Source organism: Dasypus novemcinctus, chromosome 26 (genome assembly GCF_030445035.2).
Source record: "Dasypus novemcinctus isolate mDasNov1 chromosome 26, mDasNov1.1.hap2, whole genome shotgun sequence".
Taxonomy (NCBI): domain Eukaryota; kingdom Metazoa; phylum Chordata; class Mammalia; order Cingulata; family Dasypodidae; genus Dasypus; species Dasypus novemcinctus.
The window spans coordinates 55,372,594-55,388,067 of NC_080698.1; the positions used below are offsets into that span (position 1 = coordinate 55,372,594).

The 15,474-nt window shown below is 41.2% G+C and overlaps 1 long non-coding RNA gene across 1 annotated transcript; it reads right to left on the bottom strand.

Moving 5' to 3' along the window:
- Positions 1-11,622: 11,622 nt before the first annotated feature.
- LOC139437657 (uncharacterized) lies at positions 11,623-15,205 on the bottom strand. The gene is made up of 3 exons (XR_011647578.1): positions 14,634-15,205; positions 13,598-13,794; positions 11,623-11,844 (listed from the first exon to the last, which is right to left on the bottom strand). It is a non-coding gene; the product is annotated as an uncharacterized lncRNA (long non-coding RNA).
- Positions 15,206-15,474: the final 269 nt, after the last annotated feature.

Here is a 15,474-nt window from a genome sequence, read left to right on the forward strand (position 1 = left end):
AATTTCCCAACTCTTATGAAAGACAAATATACATGTCCAAGAAGAGCAATATACTCCAAATTAGATAGACCCTAATAGATCTACTCCAAGACACATACTAATCAAACATCAAATGCCAAAAATAAAGAGAGAATTCTGAGAGCAGCAAGAGAAAAGTGATTTATCACATACAAGAGATCCTCAATAAGTCTAAGTGTTGATTTCTCATCAGAAGCCATGGAGGTAAGAAGGCAGTGGTATGATAAATTTAAGGAACTAAAAATGAAAAAGTCCAGTCAAAAATTCTTTACCTGGTAAAATTGTCCTTCAAAAATGACATTCACAGATAAAAAAAACTGAGAGAGTTTGTCACCAAGTGATCTGCCCTACAAGAAATGCTAAGGGGATTTCTCCAAGTTGAAACGAAAGGGTAGTGGGTGTTAGCTTGGAGCAGTATGAAGAGGTGAAGCTCTCCAATAAAGGTAATTACATAGATAAATGCAAAACCCAATAACACTCTATTCTCAGTATAGAAATAATCATATTTCCTTATAATGGACAAAATCCTTTTGTTCAATGGAGGGGTAAAGGAGCAGAGACTGTGTATGTTATTCAAGTTAAATTGGTATCTTTTCAAACTAGTAGATTACAGACTTCAGTTGTTTACTACAAACTCCAGACTAACCACAAATAAAGTATTTAAAATATATACCGAAATGGAAGTGAGAGAGGGATTAATCAGTTACATCACCAAAGATCAACTGCACACAAAAGGAGGTAAGCCATAAAGGAAAAGAGAGACAAAAAGGATATGAGCCTAAAAAACAAAGAACCAAGTAGCTGAAGTAAGTCCTGCCTTCTCAGTAATGAAATAATATAAATGGATTAAAGTTCCCAATTGAAATGCACAGATTGGCAGAATGGACGGTGGGAGAAAGCATGGTCCAACTATAAACTTACAAGAGACTTACCTTAGAACCAAAACACAAATAGGGTGAAAGTGAAAGAAAGGAAAAAATATTCCATGTAAACAGTTACCAAAAGAGATCTGGGATAGCTATATTAATAAAGGGATAGATTTTAAGTATAATAATAAAAAGAGCTATTACAAGAGACAAAGAAGGGAACTATATATTAATAAAAGGGTCAATATACTTAGACAAAATAATCAAAAATATTTATGTACCCAATTGCAGTGCCCCAAAATATATAAGACAAATATTGACAAAACCATAATTGTTGAAAACGTTATGAAAAGATAGAACACCTAAACAGAAGATCAATAAGGAAACAGAGAACTTGAAAAATATAAATGAACCAGAGCTAACATGTTTACAGAACCCTGCCCTCCCAAACAGCAGGATACACACTCTCCTCAAGTACACATGGATCGTTATCTAGGAGAGACCATGAGTTAGGTCACAAAACAAATCTCAATAAATGTAAAAAGATTGAAATGGTATAAATCATCCTCTCTAACCACAATAGAATGAAGCTAGAAATCACAGGTGAAGAAACAGTAAATCCACAAATATATGGAAAACAACTCATATTTAAATAACCAATGGGTCAAAGAAGGAATCAAAAGGGAAATCAGGAAATATCTTGCGACAAATAAAAATGAGAACACAATATTTTAAAACTTTTGAGATACAGTTAAGGTTGCTCTCAAAGGGAAACTTATAGGTGCAAATGTTTACATTTAAAAGGAAGAAGGACCTCAAATCAGAGACCAAACTATTTACCCAAAGAACTAGAAAAGGAATAGAAAACTAATAGCCAAGTGAGCAGAAGGAAAGATAGAGCAGAAAAAATGACATAGAGAATAGAATAGAAAGAATCAACAGAACCAAAATTTGGTTCGTTGAGAAGATAAATAAAATCAACACTGACAAAGAAAAAAAAAGAATACACAAATATTTAAAATCAGAAATGAAAGGTGGTAGGAGGACGTTACTGCTGAGCCCACAGAAATGGTCCATAAGGATACTGTGAAAAACTCTATGCTAACAAATTAAACAACCTACATGAAATGGACAAATTCCTAGATACACACAACCTACACTGACTCTAGAAGAAACAGAAGATCTCAACATACCATTAATAAGTAAAGAGATTGAATCAATCATCAAAATCCTCCCAACAAAGAAAACACAGGGCCAGACGGCTACACTGGTGAATTTTCCAAACAATCAAATAATTAATACTAATACTGCTCAAACTCTTCCAAAAACTTTGAAGAGGAGAGAATACTTTCCAACTCATTCTATGAGGCCAGTATCACCCTAATACCAGATCCAGATAAAGATATCACAAAAAAGAAAATCACAGAGCAATATCTTTTCTAAATATAGATGCAAAATACTCAACAAAAATATTGCAAATCAAATCCAACCACACATGAAAAAGATTAAACACCATGACCAAAGCATGATTTATCCTAGGTATATGAAAGTGGTTAAATGTAAGGAAATCTATCAATGTAATACATCATATTAATAGAATGAAGGACAAAAAACATATGACCATCTCAATTGACACAGAAAAGGCATTTTACAAAATCCAGCACCCCTTCTTGATAAAAACACTCAGGAAACTAGGAATAGAAGGGAATTTCCTAATCATGATAAAGGACATTTATCAAAAACGTACAGCTAACGTCATACTCAATGGTGAAAGCCTGTAAACTTGCCCTCTAAGATCAGGACCAAAGGTTGTCTGGTCTAACCATTTACCCTGGTATGAGTCTTGGGTGGACCCCAGAGAATCCTGTTCTGAAAGTGAACCCACTCCTATACCTGTAAACCCATTATGTGTGAACCTTTTGATTAAATCACATTCATTACAGGCCTTTAGTTAGATTATGGGACCTAGGTGGGTCTTAATTCTTTACTGGAGTCTTTTATAAATGGAGGAGAGGGGAGAGGAAAAGCCACCATTCTACCCTGCTATGTGAAAAAGGACTCCAGGATCACCTGCAGCTGCAGAAAGACACAGAAACTCACAGAGAGAAGCCACAGATGGAGCAGCCCAAGGAAGAACTAGCTACAGGCCTGGAGAAGAGGGGAGAGATGAGCAGGCCATTCTGATGCCCTGCCATGTGCCTGATGGCCCACAGCTGCAACTTGGTAAGATGGCATCTCTGGATGACGGCTTCATTTGGACATATTCACATTCTTGGGAACTGTCAGCTTTTATCCTAATAAATTTCTATTATAAAAGCCAACCTATTTCTGATATACTGCATTGGCAGCATTTAGCAAGCCAAAATACCACTGTTATTCAACCTAGTACTGGAAGTTCTAGCCAGAGCAATTAGGCAAGAAAAAGAAATAAAAGTCATCCAAATAGGAAAGGAAGAAGTAAATCTCTCCCTATTTGCAGATGACATGATCCTATACATCAAGAATCCTGAAAAATCCACAGTAAAGCTACTAGAGCTAATAAACGAATTCAGCAAAGTGGTGGAGTACATCAATGCTCAAAAATCAGAGGTGTTTCTGTACACTAGCAATGAGCAATCCAAACAGGAAATCAAGAAAAAATTTTTACCTACAATAGCAACTGAAAGAATCAAATATCTAGGACTAAATTTAAGCAGGAATATAAAGGACTCAGACATGGATAACTACAAAACATTGCTGAAAGAAATTATAGAAAATCTAAATAAATGGAAGGATATTCTGTGTTCATGGATTAGAAGACTAAATATCATTAAGATGTCAATTCTAACCAAAGCCATGTACAGATTCAATACAATTCCAATCAAATTCCATCAGACTTCTTCACAGAAGTGAAAAAAAAAATCATCAAATCCATATGGAAAGGTAAGAGGTCCTAAATTGCCAAAATTATCTTGAAAAAGAATAACAAAGTTGGCGGACTCACACTTCCTTGTTTTACAACATTTTACAAATCTACAGTGTCAAAACAGCATGGTGCTGGCACAAGCATAGATGAATAGACAAATGGAATTAAACTGTGAGTTCAGAAATAAATCCTCACACCCTTGGTCAATTGATCCTCCACAAAGGTGCCAAATCCACTTAGTAGGGAAAAAATAGACCCTTTAAAAATAGTGCTGGGATAACTGGACAGCAATATGTAAAAGATTGAAGATGGACTCCCTATCTTACACCTATACAAAAATGGATCAAAAACCTAAATACAAGAACTAAACTGTACAACTCCTAGAGGAAAACAGAGAGAAGCCTCTTTAGGATCTTGTATTAGGTGGTGATTTCTTTGACTTTATGCCAAGTGCATGAACAACAAAATAAAAAATCAGATAAATAGGACTACCTCAAAATTAAAAACTTTTGTGCACCAAAGGACTATATCAAATAAGTAAAAAGACAGCCTACAGAATGGGAGAAAATATTTGAAAACCATATTAAGACAAGGGTTTAATATCCAGAATTTACAAAGAGCTTCTACAGCTCAATGATAAAAAGAGAAACAATCCAATTTCAAAATGAGCAATAATTATCAATCAGGGAAATGCAAATCAAAACTACAATGAAATACAATTTCATACCCATTAGAATAACTACTATTAAAAAATAAATAGAACCCAAGTGCTGTACAGGATGTGGAAAAATAGGGTCACACATTGTTGTTGGGAAGTAAAATGTCAAGCCTTTGTGGAAAACAGTATGGCACACTACCTCAAAAAGTTAAATACTGAATTACCATTTGATCCAGAACTCCCACTTCTATACATCTATCTAAAAATATTGAAAGCAGGAACTCGACCAGACATTCACATATTAATGTTCATAGCAGCATTATTCACACTAGCCAAAAGGTGGAAGCAATCCAAGTGTCCATCAACAGATAAACGGATAAACAAAATATGGCCTACACACACAATGCAATATTATTATTCCATAAAAAGAAATGAAATTCTCACACATGCAACAACATGCATGAACTTTAAAGACATCATTCTAAGGGAAATAAGCCAGACACAAAAGAACAAATACTGTCTGATCTCACTTATATGAAATAAGCAAAAGGAGCGTATCCATAAGTCAGAAACTTGAATACAGGTTCCAAGGGTCAAGCGGGGGAGGGGGAGTTAATGTTTAGTTGGTAGGGCATTTCTGTTTGGGGTGATGGAAAAGTTTTGGCAGTAGATGATGGGGTGGAGGCACACCTTTGTGTATGTAACACTAATGAATTGTATATTTGAAAAGGGGAAAGGGGGAATATGAGGTTGTTTATAAGCTACCACACACTCATACACACACAAAGCATTGGAACTGTACAACAGAATGTAAACAGTGTGCAAAAGTGTGTGGCATAATTATAATAATATTGTTCCATGAATTGTAAAGGTAACACACAAATGCAAAATGTTGAAAACAGGATAATCTATGCATGCAAGGGGAATATATGGGAACTCTGTGCTTCTTGCATGATCTTTCTGTAAACCTAAACCTGTTCTAATAAAAATTATTTTTAAAATAAAAATTGTGAGTATAGCACTTTCCTGAGGTCATTCTAGCAAATTATCAAACTTGAGGAGGTATGGGGAACACCATAATTGGTAGCCAGTTGGTCAGATGGTAAGTGCGAATCCCACCTATGAAATACGTCCACCAACAGCTAGGTCAGTGATCAAAAAATTGAATATCATAGACTAGTCAAGTTGGAACATAAAACTCACCATCACAGGGACCTTGTCATGGAAATTATGTAAGGGTACATATTCAGTCTAACAGATTCAAACAGTGTGGTTGTTTATAGATTAAAGATGGAAGGTTTCCTTTCATTACTACCGTCTTCTCATAAGAAATCACTATGAAAAGTATGGCATGTATTGTATTATTTAAAACCATTTTCAACATGTTGTATGTGCATTTATGATATATACTATATATATTTACAAGAATGCACACGTACCATGTGATTTTTTATTTTTAGAGAACTTGTGGGTTGGCAGAAAAATTACATGCAAAATACAGGATTCCCATATACCAACCTATTATTAACACCTGGCTTTGGTGTGGTACATTTGTTACAATTGATAAAAGCACATTTCTATAATTGAACTATTAACTCTAGTCCGTGGTTTAACTCAGGGTTCACTGTTCGTGTTATGCAGTGGACATGGATTTTTTAAAAAATTTTTATCCTGGTAACATATATATGACCTGAAAGATACGCTTATTATTCTGCAACTTGCTTTTTTTTTTTTCCCTGAATGTAGTATGAAACTCTTTCCATAGCAGTACATATATATTGTAGTAGATTGAATTACATACCCCCACAAAGCTATGTTCTTGTGCTTAATCTTTGTTCCATGGGCGTGAAGTCATTTGTAAGCAGGACTCGTTGAAGATGGATTATCAGTTAAGGTGTGAACTCATTTGTGAATAGGATCTTCTAAAATCCTATTTTTAGGTACAGCCAAACTGAAAGGGGATGGGTCTTTATCTTATGACTGAGCCAATAGATTCCTGTTGTTCCACCAACCCATTGTGTGGTTTTTATCACAGCAGCCTGGCAAACTAAGGCAGTTATCTACCTGATCATTTTTAATGGTTTCAGAGCACTTGCATTAATTACCTTCTGCTGCAGAGCAACCCATCCCAAACCTTAGTGTCTGAAAACAACAAGGAATTATGACTTCTTGTAATTCTGTGGTTTTCCAGTCCTGATGGATCTCCTGCCAGTCCTACTAGTGCATTTGGGGCTATAGCCATTGTCAGCTCAGTGAGTGCTGGAGGCTCCAAGAAGACCTTGCCCAAAATCAGGCAGTGGGTGCTGGCTGTTGGATGGGGCACTTCTGTTCTCCTCAAAGACTGGGTGGGTCATAGCAGGGTGGGCTCGGGGTTCTCAGAAGGCAAAGGCAGAAGCTGCAAGAGCCATCAAGGCCGAGCTCTAGAAGGTGCACAAGGTAACTTCCACCACATTTGGTCTGTCAAAGAAAGGTCAGACCACATTCAAGGGAGTGGAGAAACAGATTCCATTTCTTAATGGGCAGAGCCACAGAGTTGCATTGCAAGGGAGTGTGGACACCGTAGGTGGGCCCCATGGGCACTATCACTATAAGGCTAAACCACAGCTCCATCTCACAGCTGCACCATAAGCCACATCTCTCCTGCTCTCTACAGAGAAACTTAGCTGATTTCCCCTTTTTTTTTTTTTTTTTACTAATTCACAGAGCTGAGCCCTTGACAACTGTGTTTGTATTAGGAGTCTCTGTTACTCTGTCCAGAGCTGATCATCTAGTACCGGTCAGGCCAGAGTCAGTCTTTCTCTCTCTCTCTAAGAACTGACACTGTGAGATAATATTCTGGGCTTGTCACTTGAACTGAGGATGTGAAACTGGTATAAAGTGATGGCCCTGTGTGGCCTTGTGTACACCAAAGCAACAAAGCCAGGCTATAGAGAGAGAGAAATGAGGCAGTTGAGCACAGAAGGTCTAACAAAAAGTAGCTGCTTGTGTCTTTGATGGGTTCCCACAGCCTTGTTCTAATTCAACATGAGGCTGGCTGCACTTTTCTACCTTCCTCAAGAAATTCTTATTAAAATAAATTTTTTTTTCTTTACAATAGTTTGAAATAGACTTCTGTCACTTGCAATTAAACAAAAACATTGACTAACAAAGCCACAGGCATTATTTTATCTTTGATATTAAAACATGTTTGTTGATAGTTGCCTATAAAAGGTAGGTGGAAGTGAGACTTCTCTGGTTAGGTTAACCTTTTCATGTAGTTTTGACTGTCAGGTCTTGTAACTATATAACCTACTAAAATGTTTAATTAAAATAATAAAAATGCTGTGATACAGATGCAGGACTGTCCTTCTGTGAGGTAGAGCATACGTACGTCACTATTGCAGGGTGGTGGGAATGTGGAGAAGCAGGGGAAAAATACAACTGGAGACCTGTGGACTGTGGCTAACAGCAATGCTGTAATATTCTTGCATCAATATTGGTCAGCCAAAGGGGTGCTGATGCAAAGTACCAGAAATCTGTTGGCTCTTATAAAGGGTATTTATTTGGGGTAAAAGCTTATTTACAAGACCTTAAAGAGTCCCGCTCAAGGCTGTTTCTCACCAAAGTCAGTTGCCATGTGTTGAAGCAAGATGGCAGGCTGTCTCTGCCTGGTCTCACCTTCCTTCTTCCTCTTTAGGCTCCATGGGCCCAGCTTCTTCTGATCTCAGCTGTAGGCTGGCACAGGGCTTATCTCTCAGGGCTTCCTATATCAGTCTGGCATAGGGCTCGTTTCTTTCTCTTCAACTGCAACCTATCGGGCAAATGGCTCATCTCTCTCCCCAGGGCCACAGGATCAAAGATCTCCCCTCTCCTGTGTCTATGGAGCACTCTCTTTTCCCGTGTATCAGCTTCTGTGTGTCAGTTTATATCAGCCCATCAAGGGAGCAGAGAGTCAAGCCAGAGTCACGCCCTACTGATACAGTCAAATCAAAGCCCTCATCTTCTATCAAGTAAACTTAAAATCTTTGAATTTAATACAATCAAAGGGTATCACACCCAAAGAAACAGACCAGATTACAAAGATAATTTTTCTCTTTTTTGGGGATTCATAAATATGATTAAACTGCCACAGAGGGTATGGGATAAATGTGTCAAATGTACACTATAGACCATGGCTGGTGGTAATAGTCTGATCATATTATTTCATAATCTTTAACAAACGTTCCACCACAGTGTGGTATGCTGGTGAAGGGGTATTTTATGGGAATTCTTCACATGTGCATAATTGTTTTGTAAGATCACAACTTCTGTAAAAAAAATACATACTTTTTTAAAAAATAGGGTGGGTTGGGGGAAAAAATACACCAAATATAAGATATGGACTATAGCTAATAGTGATATTTTGATGATATTCTTTCATAATTTGTAACAACTGTTTCACAACAATGCAGAGTGTTGGTGGTGGGCTGATGTATGGGACCCCTCTATGATGTTATGCATGTTTGTTTTGTAAGTTCACAACTTTTACTACATACTTATTGTTTATGTTCATGTATGAATGACATACTTCAATAAAATTTTTAAAATAAAACATAAAAATCATTTTAAAAATATATATGTATATAAAATAAGAATACTGATGCTTGATTTAGGACTTCTCCTAAGCTCAGGACTGTAAGCCAATAAATTCCTGTTGCTTAAGCCAGCCCTTGGGCTGATATTTGTTTTGGCAGCCAGGAAAGTAAGACACAGGCATTTAAAAAATGTTGCAGTCTGGAAGGTGGTAAATGACAATAATACTGTAATTCCATTTTTATTTCCTTGACTGTTGGGGAAGTGAAGGGTAGTTTCATGTATTCATATTCCTTTTTTTATTATTATTTAAAATTTCTTTTAATTGTCCTTTTTTGCATAATCACAAAAAAATATATTACATTAAAAGATAGAAGAGGTTTCCATATACCCCACACCTCAATCCCCACTCCTCCCACATCAACAACCTCCTTCATCATTGCAGCACCTTCAGTACATCTGGTGAATACATCTTGGGGCACTGCTGCACCGCATGGGTTATAGTTTACATTATAGTTCACACTCTCCCCCAGTCCATTCAGTGGGTTATGGCAGGACATACAACGTCCAGCATCTGTCCCTGCAGTACCACCCAGGACAACTCCAAGTCCTGAAAATGCCCCCACATCACATCTCTTCTTCCCTCTCCCTGCCCTCATATTCCTTTTACAACAACTAAAATCTATAACGATATTAACATTTTGAAATTAAAAAGTATCAGAAAGAAATGAAGGCCTAGAGCAGCCCTGTGTTCCCAGATATCTGACCCTCACCCTGCCTTGGTACAGGGGAAAATGCCACCATCAGTGCATCTTTTCTTTGGGACGTGGAAGGTTTTTCATTTGTTCTTAATCCCAGAATCAAAGAATATGTCAGATCTGGAGGAGCATAAAGATCTCCTAGTCCAAGGTCTCCACTTTATGGGTAAACCGAGGCCCCCAGAGGGTCTCTAGCTGGCGGTGGCCTCACGGTTAGGGAAGAGCAGGCCCTGGTGTTGTGCCCTTTAACTCTCATGCCTAGGAGAGCCGAGAGGAAGGGAGCGGCCAGTCGCTCTTTGCTCAGCAGGAGCGGCTCCGCCCCCCTCACTCTGGTCAGGTAAGTCCGTTTCCTCTTCTTATGCAATGTAGGCAGAGACCTGCGAGGACCCTGAAGGCCTCTGTACCATAACAATAGGGCCCTCTATAGCTGGAATATTCCAGCATCTTCCCTGAGCAGTGACGAGTTTCTCTCCCTGACGGGAAAAAAGCTCAAGCTCTGAGCTTCCAGGACCGAAGCTGCAGGGCTTCCAGCCCTGGCCCCCTTGTTTGGGGACTTTCCCGGGTCCCAGGGCACCAGCTCGGGACCTACTGTTGAACCTCCCAGCCCTAACCAGAGGGGGGCAGTGCAGCTTAACAGACGACCCGAGGCCTGGAATCCATCCACCCTCCTCCTTGGGCTGGAATCCTCAGGCAGGGGGTGGTGGTATGCCCGGGGCTCAGGCTTCCAAGACCAGGGCAGAGCCAAAACTCGAGACTGCTCAGAAGTCCCAAGGAAAACACCTTGATAAGTTATCCCACTTGAGAGCAATGCTTTTTTCCAAATCAGCACAGTTGGGGGATCCTCTCCTGTTGGATCTGACAACTGTTTATGCAGTTCACCCTGGACTAGACCCTCCTTGTATGAGCAATGCCTATATTTACACACCAGAGTCATCCCGCCACATAACAGCAGAGATCTTGGGGCCAGAGGCCCACTGTAGGAGAAGGAGGTGACAGGGCTCCAGCCCCAGCTCCCAGGAGCAACCGCAGGGATTTAATAACCGTGCTACGGAATGTGACATGCTGCTCGTCCCCGTTTTGTCACCCTCGCCTGTGCACTCCAGCATGTGCGTTGACGCTCTGAGCAAAGTCTGTGTTTCTGTCTCTCCTTTCCCTCTCTATCCCAGACTCTCTTTTCAAGTGTGCATAATTGATTTTGTCCAAGCAAAATCTGTGGATGATGTAAATCCCCCGTGTGTGCCGTCCCCTCTCTGGTGGCCCTTTTATCCCAGTTGCACAATGGAGAGTGGGATTGCATCATTTCGGGGGCCCAGGCCAGCACACCATTCAGAACATCTGAGGACTCACGATGGCTGCCTCTTGAGCAACTGTCCTTTGATGGCACGGGGGAGGGGTGGATGTGGGGGAGACCCTCCTGCCACGAGCAAGGCTTCAAGATGGCCTGGCTCTCCTCTCAGCCCCTAGCAGGCTGCTATTGCCTCCTCCCGCTCTGCCCTCATTCTGGCCCAGCTCTTGGAAAGGACTGGGGATACTCCATCTCAGAGTGGGGGCCTCCCAGGCTACAGGTCCAAGAAGAAAGAGCTTGTAAAATGCTGCTCTTCCCCTGGTCCTCTAGGAACGCCCCCAAATCACTGAGCTGCTGCTTGCTTCCATGGGCCCTTCTCAGGGCCTTCCCAGGGTGTCTGGAGGACTTTCTACCACTCCTAATCAGACTCCTGACTGGGCGTGCATCTATCAGTCCTGATTTAGATGTAAAGCAGAAAAGCAAAGTAAGCAAACCAAAATAAGCTAAGAGAGTATGTTCCAGCTTGCTAGGCTGCCAAAATACAGGTACCATGAAATGCATTGACTTTTAACAATGGGAATTTACTATAAATTACAAGCTTACAGTCTCAAGGTTGGGGAAAATGTCCAAGACATCATCAGGCAATGCTTTCTCCCTGACGACCAGCTGCCGGCAATCCTGGGCTCCTCGGTCACATGGCAAGGCACATGGCGGCGTCCGCTGGGCTCTCTCTTCTCTTCCTGGTTTCACTGCTTTCAGCTTCCTGCTTCCATGGCTTTCTCTTTTTGTCTGAATTTCATTCTCTTATAAATTACCATAGTAAGAGGATTAAGACCCACCCTCGGCCATGCCTTAACTGAAGTAACCCCATCAAAAGTTCCTACGTACAGTAGGTTTACACCCACAAGAATGGATTAGCTGTAAGAACATACTTTTCTGGGGTCCATACAGCTTCAGACCATCACAGTCTCAAATTTAAAAGTTAGAAATCTTCTTTAAAAACTAAACATTTAACTCTATGTCCTAAGGAGGAATTTTAGGCCACAAAAAGCAATTGTAAATATAATTTGTAGCTCAAATTCATCTCTTCCCATTTCCCATTTTAGCTTAACCCAAATCCCAGTCACTGCAGGGATTTCCCACCCTTTTCTCAGATCTGTGTCAAACTTGAGCTACTGGATGCTAAGATATCAAATGTTGCCCTCCTCAACATCATCTGCTGATCACATAGTCATTCCATCATTCCTATTGGTCTTTGAGCCTCATTGGTCAAGCAAGCTCACTTTTTCTCTCTATCTCACTTTTTCTCACTATCACCTAGTGAGTTCAACCCTTTCTGAGCCTCCACTGCATCCTCCCATGCCCAAGACACATTTGGCTGTTACTTCGCTTATCTGCCATGTGGTAGGTAAAATAAAGCCCCTCCTCCCAAAGACATCCATGACCTAATCCCCAAATCCTGTGAATATATTACATTCCATAGCAAAGATTAATTAAGTTTGCAGATGGAATTAAGGTTGCCAATCTGCTGATCTTACAATAGGAAGATTATCCTAGATTATCTGGGTAAATCCAATGTAAGCACAAGATCCTTAACTATGAAAGTGGAGAGTGCACATCAGGGTGATGAGATGTGAGAAATTTTTGATTTGCCATTTCCACCTTGAAGATGGAAGGCAGCCACAAACTGAGGGATGTGGGTGGTCTAAAGAAGCTGGAAAAGGCAAGAAAACAGATTCTCCCCTTCTGCCTCCTGGAAGTAACACAGGCCTGCTGACACCTTGATTTTAGCCCAGAGAGACCCACTTCAGATTTTCAGGCTCTAGAACTATAAGAGATGACATCTGTGCCATTTTAAGCCACGCAGTTTGTGACAATTTGTTACAGTAGACAAAGGAAACTGATACACTCCCCATCTTGCAGACGAGGAAACTGAGGCACAGGAAGGGTATGGAAGTTATCCAAGACCACAGAGCTAATAAGTGGCAGAATTTCCTTCCTCCCAGGATGCAGCTCTCTTTCAAGGTATGGCAGGCAGTGACACACATGCAAATGGTCAGTTGGACACTTGGAGCCTAGGATTCAGCCCTGCCTGCTCTCCACCCAGAGGACTTACTGGCAACCATTCACGGTATTACCATGTACCAACCCAAAATGAAAAGTCAGCCTCCCTTCAGATGTGCCCCTGCCCTTCCTGCATCAAGCAATCCAGCAAACCAACCATCTATAAATGATACAAGCTTAAATGGAAATTCTGTAGGGGAAGGAAGTGGATTTATATTGGACACCTCCCATTCCACTTTCATTCTCCTTTCAACATTTCCATCTTCCTAAATCCCTTGAGGCCACTGGGTGTTTCCCCCTTTCCTCTAGATAGTACCAGCCTACTTTATCTTCCATCTTCCTCCTTCCTCATATCCTGGAACTTCCCTATCCAAATTCAGTTTCACCCTGCTTTCTACTTTCAGAATAGCATACCGGAATCCATCATGGCACCCATACCAAGTCAATAGGACTTGCCCTCTGTAGACGTTACCTTTACTGAGAATGACTCACCCTCAAGAGGGTTTTCTCTCCAAACAAGTACAGTGTCCTCCCAAGAGGAATTCTGGTGAATATGATTTTTCCATCTCTGCGTATCTAGCATGAGTTGGTTGTGGTCCATCCATGCCCATCCACTTTAGGGTCCAGGAGGCCCAGTACTCAGGATGTCGATGCCCCAGACTCTGGATTCACTCCATCTTGTTCTGTGTCTTGGGGAGGAAGTAAGAAGATTACAGAACCGGGGCCACCTCCTGCGATGAAGGAGGGAAAGGAGCCCACTGTTAACTGCAGATGCCTGGACAGGGCCCACTTCCTAGGGAGCTCCTCCTGTGAAGCAGCCCTGTCACCCCATGATGTGAAGAGACCATGGTATTAGCAGGATCCAGATTCTAGGTGTTGAGAGAAAAGGCCAGGCTTCCCTGGAAATCATGATTGTAAGATGAAGTCTTCTGTGGCAACCTTTATCCAAAGCCTGGAAGCCCTAAGGCTCATGGCAGGAAGGGTCTGCTTACCTTAAGTACATCCCTCTGGCCTCTAGTGCCAGACAGAAGAGAAGAGAGAGGAGGAGGGAGCCAGTGGGTTCTCCGTGGGTCAGGGGTTCTGGAGTAGCTCCCAGCCTCTGGGCCATCTCCAGAGGAAGCAAAATGAAATGAGGCCAGCCCAGCAAGATTTGGCTCTTGCTTAGGGCATGTCATTCCAGCTAACTCCAGCTCCATCAGTGAACCCACTATTTGACCTTGGCAAACGACTTGTATCCTTTGGTACTTGGTTCCTTCTTCTCTAAAAGGTAGATGATATTACTTTGCATTCATTAGATGAGATAACAGAAATGACCCTTGTAAAATGGAGCATACCACACAGATGTGGGTCCTGGGAGCAGAAGGTAGAAGGAAAGGAGAAGGATAGCTGGGGAAATGGCAAGAAATTTATGCACATCCAGACTCCATGGGACACTGGGAAGCACCGACCTTGCAGATAGTTGCCATCCCTTCTTTCAGGCATTTCCCCAGGAATCCCTATTTTTCAGGAGAGAGGAACCTTAACTGACCTATGTTCAGCCTTCTTAGAACCTGCATTCAGCTTGCACAGGTGCACATCAGCAGGTGAGGAGACACGGCGGGCTGTTATACAGTGCAAAATGTAGCCAATGTGCAATTGTTGGAAGATGTTGTTGTACTTTGCTATTATATCTAAAAGGAAAAAAGAGTGGAAAACAGAGAAATGGAAGTGCAAGTCCTGGTGCTAAGACACACGACTCTCCTACACCAAACCCAATGGAACTGAGATGGACGTGGCACTGGGTGCTGAAGGAAGAGTGACTTTGGTGTCACTCACTTGTGCGCTGGACCTAACCCAGGCAATGGAATGTCCAAATATGAAAAAACAGGGCAACATTAAAATGCAGGTGGGGGGAAGGGTAGTGTTTGTTTCAAAAATGAAAAAAAGAAGAGATAAAAATGCAAGCCAGAAAGGCTGGAATATGCCATCCAAGGTTGCATCTGAGCAGTGAAGGGCATTAGGGGTTCTGCCATGGTTTTTTTTATTTTTTTTATTTTTTTTATTGACTTTGTAATAATATTACATTAGAAATATATATATATGAGGTCCCATTGAACCCTACCACCCTCACCCCACCTCTCCCCCCCCCCCCCCCCCCAGCAACACTCCTTCCCATCATCATGACACATCCATTGCATTTGGCAAGTACATCTTTGGGCACCTCTGCACCTCATGGTCAATGGTCCACATCATGGCCCATACTCTCCCCCATTCCATCCAGTGGGCCCTGTGAGGATTTACAATGTCCAGTGATTGCCCCTGAAGCACCATCCAGGGCAGCTCCATGTCCCAAAGACGCCTCCACCTCTCATCTCTTCCTGCCTTTCCCC